Here is a 13,552-nt window from a genome sequence, read left to right on the forward strand (position 1 = left end):
GAATAAACTTCAGATGCTAATTTTGATCCAGCTCACTCCTAATCAACTCACATGATAGAGAAAAGTAACTCTTTATTAGTGGTTTCAGGCTAGAGCTCCAACTGTCTTGGAAAAAAAAAACTAACCTAAAACTTGTTTCCTACTTACTAATTTAGAGTTGTCCCCCTGGGTCTTGCTGTGTTTGCTGGAGGCTGGTAAACAACTTTAATACTGTACTTGCTGAGAGTTTATGCCTACTCAGTCCAAGAAATGCAAAGCAAGTTGTGTTAATTTCTATTAAAGATGGACCTGTTAATTTCTCATTAGCTATGAAAACAAGTGAACAAAATGCACTGGAATACAGATCGGGGATCTCTTTTGAACATGAGGTCAAAGATTTAGAACTGGTAGGGACCTTAGAGTTTATTTAGTCAGACCATATAGCTGGAAGGGACCTCAGAAGCTAGCAAGCTCAACCTCCTCATTATACAGATGAGGAAGCTCAGATCTAGAGAGGTTAAGTGCTTTGTCTGAGGTCACACAGGTAGTAATTGTCAGTGTTTCAAACAATAAACTTACCAATAATTTATATAGCTAATGAGATCAGTAGGAACAGACTGCAGTAAGAACTGCCTGTACTACTTTTATATTTTAGGGAATATTTTCCTCATGAAAGCAAATTAAAATGCATTCTAGTCTGTTCTTGTCTGATCTCATTAGTTGTATAAATTATTTGGCTACATGCATACAAATTCAGTTTAACCTTCCCATTCTATAAATGGGAAAACAAGGCTCAGAGAGGAGGTGATGTACCCAAGACCATATGGATGGTAAATAGCAGAGCCAATACCCGAACCCAGATCTCTGACTCCAGTACTTTTTCCAACATACCGTGGTGAAGATAAGGGCCAACTTCCCTATCCCTGTGAATAGCATATCCTGCAGCCTTGAGGCCACATGGTTTTTTAGGTCCTTGGGTACAACCTTTTGACTGAGTCCAAGTGTTACAGAACAAATTCATTTTATTAAGTGGATTTACTCTGTGAAGTTTGAATTCAGTCAAAGGACTGCACTTGAGGACCTAGGGAGCCACAGGTGGTCTTGAGGCCACAGGTTTCCCATCCCTGAATGGAGCTTAAAATTTTGATCATCTTTTATTCTCTTCCTTTTTTTTTCTCATTCCTTTCTAAATCCCACCATAGATCAAATCAATGATTAAATTAAAGATTTTCATTAAAGATATTTATTATCATTGCTCCTTTCTATTCTTACTGCCACTATGCTAGTTCAAGAGCCTCATGCTTGGATTACTGTAATAGCCTGCTAGCTGATTTCTCCAGACTCTCCTTTCTCAAATCAGTCAACAAACATTTATTAAGTGCTTTCTATGTACCAGAAACTGCACCAAACACTGGGAATACAAATACAAGCAAAAAAAAAAAGCCTGTGCCTTCAAAGAACTTACACTCTAATGGAGGAAAACAACATTAAAAAGGAAGTGGGGGATGGTAGAGTGCAGCCTGGTAAGAAATGAAGAAGGGCCGACCTCAGCCACTTCCTTAAATTGAAGGAGCCATTCATTCAGAAGGAGGGGCAGGAGCTGAGGGTACTCCCAAGGTGTGAATTCCAGGTCTAGAGTGATCTTCCAGGATTAAGAGTTTTGGGGGGCCTATTGGAGGAGTCCAGGGGAGTGTAGCCTGGTGGGAGATAAAGGACATGATATTATATACAATGTTGCCAGATTAATCTTTTATTACTGATTTCATCATACTACTTTCCTGATCAAAAATCTTCGATGGTTTCTATTTTCTATTATTTTTAAATGGGAAAAATTCTTCATTTTTTTCAGAGTCCTCCATAAGCTGGTCCTCTCCCACCTACCTGTCATTATTTCTCATTACTACCCAATGTATACCTTCTTCTCTAACCAGGATTGTTGTTGAAAGTTATGAAAATTAGACTGATTCCTATGTCTTTGCCATTATTCCTATTGTTCCCCTCCCCCTTCCTTGAATGTCTTCTCTTCTTGATTTTCTTCTCCCTCCTATAGTGTGGTATCATGGAAAGAGCTATGCAGTTAGAGTCTTGTCTCTGACATTTACTAGCTGTTTAACTATGCCATTGACCCTCTTTCATCTTAGTTTTCTCATCTGTAAAATGGAGAATAAAACACTTGTACTACCTACATTAAAAAGCAGTGTGATATAATGGATAGAAGAATGGCCTGGGAATCAGGAGAACCTAGATTCATGTCCTGTCTCTGACATACACGAACTGTGTGACTACTTAATTTTCAGTGCCTTAGGCAAACGCTTTAAGATGACATTACAAACGATTTGCTGATCTGCAATAGTTAAAAAAAAAAGTTTCTATAAACTGGGTGAAATAACAAGTTTTGACCAAAGCAAAGCAACAACAATAATCTTTACGTCACAGAGTTACTGTCAGGGAAATACTTGGTAAACCCCCAAATGTTGCACAAATATAATAAATTTTTATTATCCAACCCCTGAGGTGGTAGGAAAAGTTCCTAGGACAAAGAAAAATAATTAAATTTATTGACTTATACAATAAACCTCATGCCTTTTAAAATTCTTAAAACTTTTAACAGGCAATATGTTTTTTATTTTATTATAATGACTACTTTTAATCAATTTGTTTTTAGAGTAACAAGATTTTTAATACATATTCTTTAATTCTTCATCTGAAGTCCATACTTTTATCATATTGGATATGTATGTGTATTTGATATTTTTATTTTTACAAGAACTTTTAAATCTTTTTTTCTCACTGTCCCTGCCATTGAACAATATATTTTTTTAAAAAGAAAAAAAATTCTTTAAAACAAATGTACATAATCTTACAAATTCCTACATTGGACATGTCCAAATATGTATGTTTCACTCTTCTGAAGTTACGTCTTTATGAGGAGGTTAGTAGCATGCTTTCTCTTCTGTCCTTTGAAATCATGGTTTTATCATTGAATTTATCAGAATTCTAAAGTCTTTCAAATTTGTTTTTCTCTATAATATTGCTATCATTGTATAAATTATCCCCCAGTTTTGCTCACTTTAATATGTCCATTCATCGTGTTCTTTTTCTTCCAAAAATTGTCTGTTTTAAAATTTCTACTGGTGTAATATTTCTTTACATTCATGTACTATAATTTGTTTAGCTATTCCCCAATAGGTGGGCACGCCCATAGTTGCCAGTTTTGGGCTATTACAAAAAGGGATGCTACAAGTATTTTTGTTTTATTTCTTTGGAGAATAGGCTTAGTAGTATCATGCTGGATAGTAAGCATACCTTGATATGCAGTCTATTTTTTCCAAATCAGGCTTTGATTATAGCTTTTATGTTTTCAATAAAGTTTATATGAGTTGAGTTCTCAGCCTAATGAAGCACATTTATCTCTTCAATACATTTCTTAAACTTTTATCATGTATGACATGATTGCAAAAATATATCTCTATTTAGAAATTTCTGTAATTATGTATAGCACCTCCTCTGGGCTTGGTCTTCCTACTCACAGTAACAGGAAGGGTTCTCAAAGAGGTGATTGCTGCCTTGGGTTCTAGAAGGCAAACCTATGAACTTAATACTATAGTGCACAAGTTCCCACTAGTGTGCTTCCAATTAGCAATGAACAAGTAGACTCAATTAGTTCATTTTCTCAAGAGGCTTAGCAAGAACAAGACTTACAAAGCATTTCTTCCCAAACTGAGGCACACCATGCCCAGAAGGACCACATTCAGGTGGGTGGCAGGAAGATTCATTGGGCTTCTCTTCTACCTTGCTTTGCCTTCACTGACCTGTAGACTATCCGGACTCCATCAAGACAGGGGGAGAAAGAATAACATGACTACTCATGCTGTTTGGGTGAGTTAGGAATCACTTGCTAGAATAGTTATGCTTTCCTCCAACCATTCTCTTTTCTGAACTTTATTACTGTTGAAGTTTTCACAGTCATTCTAGTCCAGGGCTAGGGAACCTGTGATCTCAAGACCACATGTGGCCCTCTAGATCCTCAAGTGAGACCCTTTGACTGAATCCAAACAAGTCCCTTAATAAAAGGATTTGTTCTGTAAAGTTTGGATTCAATCAAAGGGCGGCACTTGAGGGCCACATGTGGCCTCAAGGCAGCAGGTTTCCCAATCCTATTCTAATCATTCAGGTTCACAATCTTGATGTCACCTTTAAGTATTCACTCTCACCCCACATACAATAATGTCAAAGAAATGTCAAAAGATGTCATTTCTATCTTCACAAGGTCTCTTGTATATGTCTCCGTTCTGTTTACAAAACCATCTAGAATATTTCAATAGCTTTCTAATTGTCTTTTTACCTCAGAGTTCTTCCCACTTCATTCCATCTTTGACTCAGTTTTAAAATTGATTTTCCTAAAATGTTTATCTGGCCATGTCACCCCCTCCTCCCTTTAAAAAAATTCCATTACTTTTTTTTTTATTCTCTCTTGTATAAAAAAAAAAAAATATACAGGTGGTTGTTTTTTTTTTTTTCCTCTGAGAGACATCCATGTGAAACTCTATGCTGTTTTTGTGGGATGAGATCTCACTCCTGATTGGCTGTATACCTCTGTGAGTAGAGAAGGAATTTTTTCAGATGGTTGTAGGACTTTTAGAGGGGTAGTCAAGAGAAGCAAACTCACACTTTTATATAATGGACTGTACAACTCCCTAGAGCCACAGATATATGTGGAGCTGGCTTCCAACAGGTCCCTTGACTCTCAGTGCTTGTGACCCGAGGGATTTCTAAGAGTAGATTCCTCTTGATGAAATCATTCATTGATTGAGCTGAGATCTTCTCTTACTCAACTAAAGAGCTCCCTTATTTCTGTGTATCCTTTGGTCAGTTTAATCTGTATAATGTCTCCTATTTCTGTTTGTTGCTTACTTTGATAAAGAGGATTCCTAGTTATGCATGATGGTCTTTTATGTAACTAGTATTTGGAGGGAGGGAGTTAAGCTGGCTATAGTAAATTAAGTATTACTTTCATCTTGAGAATTGTCAGGGGAAGTGGCACTGATCCTCCCCCTTGCTCCCCAGACTACCAATTTTTGAGGTGTGGTGGGTAGATATCATTCTAGCCCACGAGCCCTTTTGGAGATAGGAGAGGAAAGAAGCTAAGTGATGGCCTTCTTCCTGCTCCTCACAAAGGTACACATCACTGTAGTTTGGAGAGGAGTGGACCAGATTTCAGATCAGATCTTATCCATGCCATACATGAGTCACACTATTTTTATATTCCCAGAGCATACAAAAATATCCTCCTTATATGTTTATCCCCAGTGTTTCACCCATTATCTGGAACATAGTAACTACTTAAATGCTCTTTCACTCCTTCATTTATTCATGCTGTCTGACCCAGAGCGGAATTCTTGAAAACCTTTCTATACTGATGTTTTATTGATATCTTTTGCTTTTTGATTTCCCAATATACATCCTGTTTCTGTTTGTGATCTCCTTGGGGTATATATCCAGCAAAAGTCTTTAATAATATCTAAATCCTAATAAGAAACAAACTCCTTTGACACCCTTCTCTTCAATTCAGCTTGTAGAACCTTTTCTATAAAAACATGGAAAATTAATCCTTTCACCCTTTATTGCAGATTCTTTCTAAGACTACCATGCACATGGCAAAAAATGGAAATGCATCAAATATTTCTGCTATTGTCACCAATGAGATTTAGCTTGCCCTCTAGACATGAATATAAACTCATTTACTTTGGGGGCAATAAAAGTAAATACTTTCTACTGGCATTATTGTCTTGGCTGTTAACTCGGTCACATTTAAGGCTGTTATAATTTGGCTACCAATTGCCTTACATTCCTTTATTTGCTTGTTTGTAATTTACTTAGCTACATAAATTTCACAAGAGATACAACATCTGGCCTTCCATAATGTCCTGTCCCTTAAAAAGGAATTCTACTATTACAATTTTCTAGCTGGGTGATTTGGTCAATTGACCGGTCCAGGATCATATAGTGAATAGAATTTCTTAACCTGACTTTGATCCCAGGGCTCTTCTGGCTTCTCCTCCTAGATTGAGCTATACAAGAAAAGATTCTTAATCTCTCCACGGTATTATTATTACTAATGATAATAACATATCTGAGTAGTCATTTAAAACTTACAAAGCACTTTCCTAAAACCCTGGGAGAGCAAGTATTGTAATTTCTATCTTACAGATAAGGTAACTGAGGCTCTGACACCTGAAGTGAATTAACCAGGTCATATGACTAGTAAATGCCAGAAGCTGGAGTTCAAACTCAGGTTACCTAACTTCAGGTTTTTTCCATTATGCCATGCAAGAAATGATAATATCAAGGGATAGAATGGTGATGAAAAACCCTCTTTCTTATTTCTGCATCATTATTGCATTTGGTTATATGATAAGTAAGTCTTTGGTGCCAAGTACAATATCTGCCCCATATGGAGCAGATGCCAATCATCAGGATTCCTGAACCTTTGACACAAACATAATTTAAGAGAGTGACTGGTCTTACTTCTATGTGGGACACAGCACTTCTGACCTGGAAGAATTTCTTAACCTTGTTTGAGCCCCAGACTTTTCTGAATTCTTCTAGACTGATGGGTATAACAAGAAGGTTCTTAATCTCTCTACTAGTATTATCAATAATAATAATACACATTTGTATAGCCATTAAAAACTTGCAAAGTACTTTGTAAAATATTTTACTGATGCTCCTTCTCTCTTTTTAACATTGTTCTCAGTTCCCAAAGAGTTCACTCTCAAAGCAACGCATAGTCAAGTAAAACAAATCAACACATTGACCACATCTGAAAATATAAGCTATTTTCTGCACCTATTATAGAGTCACTTTTTTCCTTTAGATGGGCAGTATGCTTAATCTCCAAGTCCTCTGAGGTCATGATTGGCCACTGCATTGATCAGAATTTTGATGTATTTCTGTTTTTTCCCCTTTGCATTACTATGATCTTTGTGTAAATTGTTCTTGTTCTGATTACTTTATGACAGAGATCCATCACAGACCCAAAAGAACAAGGTTTCCCACTGCATCTTGGGACATTGCCTGTTGTCTTGACCTTGCCACTGGACTCTGATGACTTTGAAGTTTTATGACTGCACAGCTCTGCTTCACTCAAATCCAATTCGTGCACAAGTCAAGATATCACCCTTGTGATATCATTGATCCACTTTCAGGATAAAGGACAAACAACATCACAGAACAACCAGTTCCCTTAGTGGTACAGTATGATTCTGGACCTCAAGGCATCTTCCTGATGTCTCATGAAATCGTTAGCTTTCACTCTCCAAATTCCAATTTTTAAGGAATTATTTTCTGCAGTGTGTTTTTGTATCTCCTTTTCCATTTAGTCAATTTTACTTTTTAAGGTGAATTTTTTTTGCATTCTTTTCTTCAGTGAATTTTCATACATCTTTTCCCATATGACCAACTAGATTTTAAGGAATTCTACCCTTGAGTGGATTTTTGTGTTTCTTTTTATCATTTGGCTTATTCTGCATTTTAATAAATGTTATTTTCTTCAGTCTTTTTTGTGCCTCCTTTATTGTTTCTTTTTTCATGATTTTCCTGCTTCACTCTCATTTCCCCCCATTTTCCCTCTACTTCTTTTAATTGATTTTAAAAATCTGTTTTGAACTTTTCCAGGAATTTTTTGGGGGGCTTAAAGCCAATTCACATTTTTTTGAGGTTTTGAATGTAGCTTTTTTGACTTTGTTATCTTCTTCTGAGCTTGTGTTTTGGTCTTCCCTGTCATCATAGTACCTTTCTGTGGTTAGGTACTTTTTTTTTATCATTTGCTCATTTTTCCATCTCAATTTTTGACTTTTAACTTTATGTTAAAGTTGAGTTCTGTTCCTGGAGTGGGGAGGCCATTGTACCAAGCTTCAGGTATTTTGTGCTGTTGATTTCAGAACTAGTTCTGGGGGGTCTATAAATTTTCAGTTCTTCCTAGGTGGGATGATCTAAGGAGAGGTGTGGTCAATGCTCTCCTGGCCTGTGCTCTGGTCTGAGTGACCACAAGCTCTCTTTTCTGCCCTTCTCCTCACTCTTCTGTGACTGTGCACTCAAGAGAGCTAGTGTTCCTCTTCAAACTGGGACTGCAATCTAGAACTGTGTATGGGGCAATGCAGCAGCATCCTGTGCTCAGTGTCAGCGAAGGGACCTCTGTAATTTTGTTCTGATCAGTTGTCTGACCCCATTACCATCTATGGGCTCAGAGCTCTGGAAGACTTTGAACTAGAATGCCTTGAACTGGAGGCCTTTGGACTAGAATGACTTGTAAAGATAGGTTGATGAAACCGACCACACACCAAGAATTGCCTATTAGTTATCAATCAACTTGATAGTGCAGACTTTTCCAGAAAGTGGAACATGTGGTTTTCCAGTACATTCCTGAGGATGATCCACATGTGAGGTGCAGGTGGGGTGGGGAGTAGAGGAGAAGCCTCAGCTTCAACCTTGGCCATTTCTCTTCTTTTGGACTGGAAGAGGACCTTCCACCTTTAGGGTCCTCTGAAGGATCATAACTCCCTACATTCCCATAAATGTCTTTTTTTCACACTTGTTCCTGTTTTATTCATTCAATGTAAATGCTTTACATATTCAATCAAAACTTTTTGTTATATACTTTTTATGTCTTTTTGCATCAATAAATCACCTAAAAAACAAGAACCAAATCTATCTTAATTGTGTTGTACAATGCCTAGAATGGTATGCTCAAATAAGCAAGTAGAAAAAAGCTTTCAATGAGGATAAAAAGGGAGGTGGAGGTTCTAGGCAAAAGCTCTGAAAACATAAATGAGACATGGAGACTACTTTCTTCTCCTTTACCTGAAGACTGTCCATCTAGGGAAGGTATAAGGCATAATGGTGGAAGATACTATGGGTAGAAGCTTACTAATATGTATCCCTCTAATCTAGAGGCATGTGTAATGAGCATTCCATTTGGAACATTTCCTCGATCAATTGTAAACAGTCTGTATAAAAATGGAGATGAGGATCCTCTTTAAAAATGTCAGTCAGGCAGAGGGTCTCCTAAGCAAAGAGGTCCCCAGGACCAACCAAATGTCTCCAAGGATTCTGAGAATGGAGCAGCCTGGGAGCCCCAACACATTTGAAGGATGACAAGGCACAAAAGTGAGAACAAGGAAGCAACATTCATAAAGGATTCCACTTTGGAATGATTCCCTGAAATGTGGGCCTCTGCTGTAAGCTTTGGCTTATAAAATCCTAGTGACTCCAGGAAGTCCATCACCATAGAGGCATCAGAGATGATGACACACTAGGGAATATCAAAGACTGGTCTCAGATGCATTTCACACATGGCTCATATGCCATCCAAATAGCAGTACCCACCCCTATACTTCATTTCAAAACCCCTAGCCAGTACTGGGCAAAAATGAGCAACAGAAATGGGCTAAGGCTTGATGACAAGGTCCAGGAGAGTCCATCTTCAGGTTATGCTGTACTCCACAGGGCAAGATCAGGAAAATCACTCACTTCTCCATCTTCACTGAAGGTTTCCCACCTTGAGTGAACGTCAACTTGTACCTCAGCCTGACAGGCTCTTTGTGTGGATTTGCAAGCAGCAGAACTCGAGAGATCACAGCAGGTGGCTGCAGTGGACTAAATACAGGGAGCTTAGAATTGGAGGCTGGTTGTAGTTTAACTCTCATTGCCTTTGGCACAGCCACCTGAAACACAATTTCCCAGACAGGTTGTGGAGCTGTACTCAGCATAGAGAGCAAAAGTATTGGACCTCTGGGAAACCTGGGACCCCAGCCTGGAAAAAATGGAGCAAGACTTTGAAACCATTTTGATCATACATGGTGATGGGAGGCAGGTCACTGGGCTTAATTAATTCTAGTGGAACAAAAACTTGAGCTAGAGATTTATGCAGGGGTGTTGATGGAGGAGGAATGTCTCCTGGTCTTGTCTCCCAAGATTGTTCTGGGAAGGAATTGGCACCCACTGATGAATCTTTGGGAAGCGTTTTCTGATGAAGGAAATTCAATGTGCTTGATAGGTCAGGGATTAGAGAATTCTGGGCAGTAGACAAGCCTGACAACGATTTCTTCTCCTTAGAGCTGCCTTGGGAGCCATTTGTCTGGTCAGCCCTGCTAGGTAAGGGCTTCTTGGCCACTGTACTGGAGGAGAAATTTCCATTCTCCAGGTAACCATTCTCTGGGGCAACCTGAAGAACATGAAAGTCTGAGGACGTCTTGCATGTGACTGGGGCATCACTGAGACCTAAAGTAGCCAGCTCCTTCTGTAGAAGACAAGATTATGTGAGCTCATACTGCTCGGAAGAGACCCCACATCCAGAGTCCAGTTCAAAAAAGTCCATCATGGAGTAGCTTTTGACGCTGCCTTCCTTATCCTGCAAGGCTTGGGAGGCAGGCAACTCTCCCCATGTGCTGCTGGTGACAGTGCTGGGTACCATGTTGCCAGCATTGACTTGGCCTTCCACCACCTGCTTTATACAGGAGAACACCCTGAGTGAGTATGTCATTGGCCTGGAGAATCTCCACTAGGGCCTCATCATCATCCACAGTGTCACTGGCAAGCCGGAACAGAGTGGGCCTTAGCTTTTCACACTTCTCATACAGGCCCTGCAGGCTCCTCAGGTCCAGTTGCTCTGGACCCTTTGGCCCCTTTCAGTTGCTTAGCATCTCCTTCATCAGTTTTACATTGCTGTGGACTTCCTGGATGGTGCTGATCCTCTTGGACACCTTCTCAGATTTCTCTTGTTCCTCCTTGATGAGGGTCTTGATTAGTCTGTTGGCTGCCTGTAAATCTTCAGAGTGGTTACTTTTCAGAAGCCTTGTCAGGAGCTTTGATTTTTCTTCATCAGTATCAAAGATGGAGCTCTTGGGCCTGGGAGAAGGTGGGGGTAAGATTTTATCCGCTGGTAATTTGGGGTCTTGCTTAATGATTCCTTGTTTCTTCAGCATATGATAAGCATCTTGTATTTTGATATCCTCAGAAATCAAACTGTCCAACTGAACATTATTTCAATAATTCTTTATTTGACTTTCTCTGTGGTCCAGGATCCAAGATACTTTGGAGAAAGTACTTTGATTAGCTCATTCAGAAAGCGGAACTTGGCCACCTCACCATGGCATTTCTCTCCACAATAGTTCATGCATACTTCCAGCACTGTTAAGGCATGGAGAGCTTCCTGCTCCTGTGGGGACTGGATCTTGTGGGACAGCAGCCAAGGTGCATGGGATGGGCCATCGAGGTCAGTATTCACCCGGTCACAGAAACACTGGATACACGACCAGTTCTCCTCAGGCGTGCTTAGATCTGTGGCTTTATTGAGCCACAGCTCCAGTGCTGCCACCCTCTTGGGCCCCAGTGCTGCCATCTAGCTGCACTCCCTGGCTTCGTCCCCCATCAGTGCCTTAAATGGAATCTCTGCATGAGCTCATGGCAGTGTCTACATCATTTGGAGCCAAGGAAATACTGGACTCATGACTCCACAAGGTGTCCATCAAAAAGTGACTTTGTTAGGGAAACCTATTGAGAATGTCATGGAAGTGAGTAAAGGATTTCTAACAAGAAGATTTCTGTCAACCAACCATTTCTATCAAGAGTTACTGCTTAACCATAGCTACTCTCTAAGCTTCGTTCCACTTTCACTTATAAACTTTCCCTATCTATTGGTAGACAAGTGTGCTATGGACTTCTGGGGGGATGAATTATACCAGCTGTTCATATTGCACTACCTTAGTAAATACCTATTTCTAAAAGCTGCTTAAACTAAATAAATGATTCTTACCTGATAATCTGGGGTTGGAGGAAGAGGCAGGGAGAAGTATACTTGTGGAGGCTTAAGGCAATGTTGTTAAAGAATCTCCCCCAATCCCTCACAGTACCCTAGAGCCATGAAGGGAAGATGTAGCCAGCCAAGTTCTAGGAACCAGGCCAGTTAGGAGCAGGGAACTGGGATGAGGATGCCTTAGAGCCTACATGGGCTACATGATTTAATTGCATTGCCTTATTAATGCTAATGCTAATCCCTGAGCAATTCTATTGTGATTTTGCGATTTTTGTTTTATGCGGGATTCTCAAGGATAAAACAGAACTAAATCAGGATGTCTAGTATGAGTCACAAATAATGAGAATGGAGATTAGGCAAAAAGAAGTCCTTTTTCCAGTTTCCCTCTGGAGATAGTTTGACCCTGGTAGAAGTAAAATAATTCACTATTTTTCCATTTATTCTGCTTGTGTGACTCTTTTCCTCATATCAAAAACTTTTTTGTTTGTTTCATAGATTTTTCATTGAGGAATAGCTGGCAAGAGAGACTTTAAATTCAACCTTCTCAGAGATAAATTCTCAGTCACCACATTTTGGAATTAGAGGGGACCTTAGAGATCACTTACTCTAATGTTTTCATTTTATAGGATCAATATCCACTTGTTTAATAGATTTAGGTTAAGTCTTAGAAGGGACTCTAGTAGATGACCTTGTGGAGAATCAAAAGCCACATGATTCTGCAAGTCTCTCCAATGTAGACTACGACTTAATTTCAGGATACTTTATCATCTGATTCCTACTCACCAAAGACTCATTGTTCTGTGCCTACAACCTTGGGGGAGGGGGGGAATTGTCTAGCTGTTAATGGAAATATGAATATGTATGAAGGGAGGTCAAACATATGGCTTTGACATTAAAAAGAGATAAAAGTCAAATTTAATGAATTCCTCTGTAGTTATTATAAGCAGGCACCCCAAAGTAACATAAATATGGAGATTAAAATACAGATAGATAGATGAGTTTTGAAATTCCCTTATCCTATTAAGTGAAATAAGTAATTTACCATCCAATTAGAGGAGAGAGAGTTTTTACATCATCCTATTTTCTCAGGCTACTTTAGTAATAACTTGGTCACCTTTTATCCATATACTAGATAGCTCCTTGCCATTTGACAGTCTCAAATTCTCTTCTTTATGAGTGGAGTCATCAGGCATGACACAATTATAGAAAAAAGGCCATAAGATTTGAACTACAAAATTTTTTTCTTCCTAATATTTTCAGTGTTCCAGGTACTAAGTGACCAGAAACTGATTTCAGAGTCAGAGCCTAGACATGGCTTGACTGGGACAGCAGGTTTCGATAGAGTGCTTAAAAAACAGATCAGTCAATCAATAAATATTTATTGCCTACTATGTGCCAGGCACTGTGCTAAGTGTTGGTGATACAAAGAAAGGCAAAAGGCAATTCCTATTCTTAACAAACTCACAGACTAATGGAGGAAACAACATTTAAATGATTGTGTACGAACAAGCTATGTACAGGATAAATGAGAAATAATTAACAGAGGGAAGTCACTAGAATTAATGGAAATCAGGAAAGGCTCCCTGTAGAAGGTGGGATTTTAACTTGAACTTGAAGGGAAACAGGGAAGCCAGAAGATGAAGATGAGAGAGAGTATCCTAGGCATGGAGGACAGCCAGTGAAATTGCCTGGAGTTGGCAGATGGAGTATCTTGTGCAAGAAACAGCAAGGAGACCAAAGACTGAACTCCAAACTGAA

The 13,552-nt window shown here is 39.1% G+C and overlaps 1 pseudogene; it reads right to left on the reverse strand.

The window, feature by feature from the left end:
• Positions 1 to 9,468: 9,468 nt before the first annotated feature.
• On the reverse strand, positions 9,469 to 11,380 carry LOC138164537 (ADP-ribosylation factor-binding protein GGA2 pseudogene; annotated as a pseudogene).
• Between the last annotated feature and the right edge of the window lie 2,172 nt (positions 11,381 to 13,552).

Source organism: Petaurus breviceps, unplaced genomic scaffold (assembly GCF_028583685.1).
Source record: "Petaurus breviceps papuanus isolate PSGF00001 unplaced genomic scaffold, PetGlider_PUasm1.0 190, whole genome shotgun sequence".
Taxonomy (NCBI): domain Eukaryota; kingdom Metazoa; phylum Chordata; class Mammalia; order Diprotodontia; family Petauridae; genus Petaurus; species Petaurus breviceps.